Below are 5,155 nucleotides of genomic sequence, written 5' to 3' on the forward strand. Positions count from 1 at the left end.
ATAAGAGACAGGTGCACTACAATAAGATTTTACAGTAAAATTTATTGTAGTGCACAGTAAAATTTGCCTAAATACTATATTGTCCCACAATTAACGTGATTTGCAGGATAAATTTAAAAAAAAATTCTCTCCGTGTACGTGTATGTATGTACGCGCGTCAAGTGTCGAGTAGACATTTAAGAGGAGGGAGGAGGGGAGGGGGAAAAGAAATCGGTCGTGTGCGAGGTCGGCTCCCCCGAATGTCCCTGCCTCGATGGACCTCTTCTCTCTCATTGCCATAGGCTTCGTCAAGCCCTCGCGCCTGATCCTTCGGATTCCGGTCGCGAATATCGAAGATGCGAAAACGAGATGAGTGTCGCGCTAATTGTAAGTGCGTAAGTTCGCTTCCTTCAGTTCCGATCGATTCGCGACGGCACAGCACCGATTATTCCGTTTTTTTTTGCTGTTAACGCGAGGATGTTTACCCGGGACCCGCCCGGGGGATTAATCCCGATTAAACGACGGTGATCGGTAATTAAAAAGTGTGCCTATGTAACACGAAAGAAATTACGCCATGTTTTCAATGTCTGTAAAACGATCATCAACGTTTATTGAGATACATCATGTTATTGAAAGCGTTTAAACTCCCCCTCCCCCTTTTGCCCCTCGCACACAGGTGCCTAATAAATTAAATTCGCGCGCGCATTCACCGTGTTTAGACGATTAAACACACACCGACGCACAGAGGTAAATGACTTATTACAATTGATTAGATCGGTAGCTCGATAATCGGTGTGATTACTGTACAACATTTGACACGCTTCTCGCGCGCGGCGAATTTCTCTTTTCGAGATCGATCGAAGGTCGATTCTTACTTCGTACGTGAGACACGGTAGCGTGAGATGTTATAGCGGAAGAGAGACGCTTTCGACATCCCCCCCCCCCGCGAAGAATCCCCGGACGTCTCTTCTCATTTCCGGCATTCGGTCGGATTCCTGCGAATCTCGTGTCCGGTGTCCTCCACGCTACCGCCTGAGAGAGGTGAGCGTTTCATCAATCATAAAAAAAAAATAATAAAAAAATAATAAAAAGAAAGGAATCGCGAAGCGCGTGGGTTAACAAGATCCTGAGAGAATTATCCGTAAAAATTGTCGCGGATCGTGACACGCGATATTAACCCGTTGGCTCCTTCGAAAGATCCAATCGCGTGCTCGAGATATATATATATATATATATATAACTATATTTTATAGGGAAGCGTACTATTTTGTTATATATATACTTAACGCTATTTACAAAGACGTTTTAGAGTTTTTATTCGAACGAGCGAAAAAAAAGGAACATTTTTTTTTTAAACGAATGACTGCTCGAGAAACGCATTAATGTTCGGAAGAGATACACGCACACATCCACCCACCCACGCACACGCCACACGCACGCACACACATACATACACACGCATACGAGGGGGGACCATTTGTTATACGCAACAACCGCAGCGTATTAACGCACCGGCGCCAGCCGGTGACCTCCGCAATAATCTCCGCTGCAACCGGAAGTGGAACTATGAGAAATACCCGTTCGCGATGACCGCCAGCGGGTTAATATCGCGTCGTGTGTAGGTATTACGACACACACACACACACACACACACCACACAACACACATACACACACACACACGACGTCGAATCGAATCTCCGCGGCGGACGTTGAAATTCGAGGACCCAGTTCGATCGGGTCTCACGGCCGAACGACGAACGGCCCGCGAGTGCATCGCTCGACGTTGCACCACTGAAGCCGCCCGATTGCATCTCGATCTCGAGCAGAGATCGGTCTCATTTTCTTCCATTTTGTCTGTCGTTTCCTGAATTGATAAACTAAACACGGAGATGCGAGAGGGCTTGGCACGTTTGTCCGTTCTTAGACAATAAATTGCATCCTCCAATGCCCTTCTCTTTAATTAATTTTCTCTTTTTTTTTTCTGGAGATGGAGAACGATTATCGGACTGTAAAGGTGCGTTCAGTTTCATGCATGATACGTACATGTATCATTTTATTCTTGTTTAACATTCAGTGAACAACAAGGATAAAATGATACGCATTATGTATGAAACGGAACGCACCCGAAGACGTTTATATAGTAGTCATCACGCACGATGGTTTATCGCGCGTTAATCGCGCACGAGAGTTGGACTCTGACTTGGCCCGGGATGCAACCGGGCCCAGGAATTAGAGCGAACCAGGGCTCTCACATCCGCGATCCGCACTCGCGTTTCTGTAATAATTAACAATATTCGCCTATATAATATTTGAGGAAAAAAACGCGTGTGCGGACGACGATCGGCGGAGCCGATTTTTTATAATACCGATATCGGTCGTCTCAAACGACAACGGATACACCGACGGTTTCTTTTTTTTCCTCCTTTATTTCCTTTTCCTTTGCCCGAAAGCCTACGAAAGTGAGAAGAAGTGTGAAGAAGTGAAAGCACGCTGATTTTCTTAGAACTTTCCAGCAGCTCTGGCGGATTTACAAGGCTCGGAAACGGTGAGAGAATTATTTCGCTTACAAATAAATTCTTATTATGTATATTATCGACACACACGGACAAGAATATAAACTCTGGCGACGCGAAACAATCTGGTCGACACCGGTTTTTCGCGTCGGTTATTAGCTGTGCGACTCGCGATGAAGCCTCGATCTTGAGCCTTAACTTTAACGACCTCGGTTCCCTCGATTTCCTATAATCCACAGTGAATCCCCTCTCAACCAAATCGTGTGAATTATGTCGCGGAACCGATAATTATTTCTCTCCTTTTATTTGAAAATTGCGACTCGATCTTTTCATTGTCAATCGATGAAACGAATTAATTGCTAGCAAAATTTTATTATTAAAAATTAATAATCAGCAACAAAACGTAAATCACGAAATATTATTTTTTCATTATTTTCAAGTAGATTTTCTTTCTTTTTTTTTATATGAGATTTAATAATCGAGATGTTTGAAAGAAAAATACGTAGAAAATATACGACGACTTTTCTCTTTTCGTCAAGGCGAAAGAAACTGTGAAAAGGATTGTGAAAGGATTTCGTCGAAGAGCCCGCTGTCGTTAAAATTAAAGTCGAGGATTCCCGGGAAACACATCCTGTACATTCTCTCCCAATCGGGATCGTCCCGTGAAACGACCCTCCAGCGTATCGCAGCATAAGTCGTTTGTCTTCGTTAGTTTAAACCGTGTTCGAGACATAATCGTCGGAGGTACAGCTACGCGATACTTTTTTTTATTTTTTTTTTAATACACTGCGCGAGAGAAATGCGGTTTTTTTTTAAGTACATAGATACAATATAAGAAACGCGTTAATGGCGCATAAAAATATTCTCGATGCTCTTGTCAGTTTAATAAGGGACGGGATGACTTACGCTCTTTGCTGATGATGAAGAAGGAAACGGAAACGAGGTCCACAATGGCGAAATGACGCGATCGCGAATAATGGGGAATATATATATATATATATATATGCGTGCGTACGTGCGTGTGTCTGTATGTGTGTGTGTGTGTGTGTGTGTGTGTGTCGTTTGTGTATGTATATCGAGGATTTAATCTCGGGTCAATCATTTGTTCCTTCTCTCTTTTTTCGAACCTTCTATTCGCGACATTTATTTTCTGGACCAGAAAGAAATCGAACAAACGAAATTGGATCAGGGGCGATTGACCCAATCTGTGTGCACGTTAAACCCGCACGTGAACTCGCAGTGTGTCGCAAACGCGTTTCATAATTTGACTTTGTTAAAGACGAAAACTCCAAAGGGCTCTCCGAGCCTTTCGCGTCGGTTTGTATTTGTACGTCTAACAGAACATCTCCGGGTCTCCCTTTGCTCGTTAAATAAATACTCTCTCCTGGAGAACCGGGTGTCGTGATAGGAGTTTCGCGAATTGTACGGAAGTACGGTCGTTCGAGTTAACGGTCTCCTCTCGGGAGAAGAGAGGGGAGGAGGAGGGATTCGCTCGATCGAGATCTTCTGCGTGAAATTAATTAACTTATAAGTACAACTTATAAGTTACAAGTTATATAACTTGTCCTTCTTGTGCATTATCTAAGCGCGAAGGGTAAAGGGAGCGTAACGACGCGGACTCTTAAAGTGTGATCCGAAAGGAGCTCGCAAAGAAGTTCGAAGTACGAGGCGGCGAGAAAATGTCGAAACGGCAGGTGGAGTTAAGATGAGGACGAGCGCGACAAGACGGCGGCGTCGTGGCGGTCCACGACGATGGTGAGGACGAACAGTGATGGTACTGTATAACGATGGTGCAACGTTTTTATGTTGTGTGTGTGTGTGTGTGTGTGTGTGTGTGTGTGTATGTGTGTGTGTGTGTGTGTGTAACACAAAGGTATACGTAACAATACGCGTCTTTATTATTTGGCAGTGTAAGGCATATAGAGTGCTTAAGACTAGAATAAGGTGCAATAAATAGGCCTCTTAAAGCCTTTTTCAAACGAGAGAGAGAAGTCCTATTGTATATGTGTATATTTATATTTATATATATATATTTATACGGACCTAAAGAGAACTCTGCTTTACTTATACGCTTTTTTTAATCTTTTTCAATAGTTTAATTCTCATAATATAACTGATGACGGCGTAATAACTTGACTTAGGTACTTCGAAGACTCGAAAACGTTTTTTTTTCCTTTTCCCTTTCCTTTCCCCTTTTCACTTAACGTACATCTGTGTTTGCTCCTGTCATTTTCTGTCTTTACACCCGATCTGTTCCTCTCTTTTTATCCTCATCCCTCTCTCCCTTTCTTTCCTTTTTTTCTCCCCCTTTCTCGTTTTGCTCTCTCTCTCTCTCTCTCTCTCTCTCTCTCTCTCTTTCTCCGTCCCTCTCTCTTTCTCTCTCGCGAAAGGGCGTTCTTGAGAAATGAACGATAAGCTAGAAACTACAAAATACGGCTACTGACTTCATGGAGATGTAACTTCGTAACACACGTTACACGCTATTCTCTATTATTTGGCAGCGGTCTTGCACTTAAAAACGTAAAACTTACACGACGAAGTATAATAATAAACCCATATTGCCAACGTTTTTTTTTTTTACATCGAGGTCCAGTGGGTGACGGCGATTCTCGATTATAATCGCGTTAATCGAGCGATCGCGGAATTCTACAACCCCCCCCC

Source organism: Wasmannia auropunctata, unplaced genomic scaffold (assembly GCF_000956235.1).
Source record: "Wasmannia auropunctata unplaced genomic scaffold, wasmannia.A_1.0 LD335994.1, whole genome shotgun sequence".
Lineage (NCBI taxonomy): Eukaryota > Metazoa > Arthropoda > Insecta > Hymenoptera > Formicidae > Wasmannia > Wasmannia auropunctata.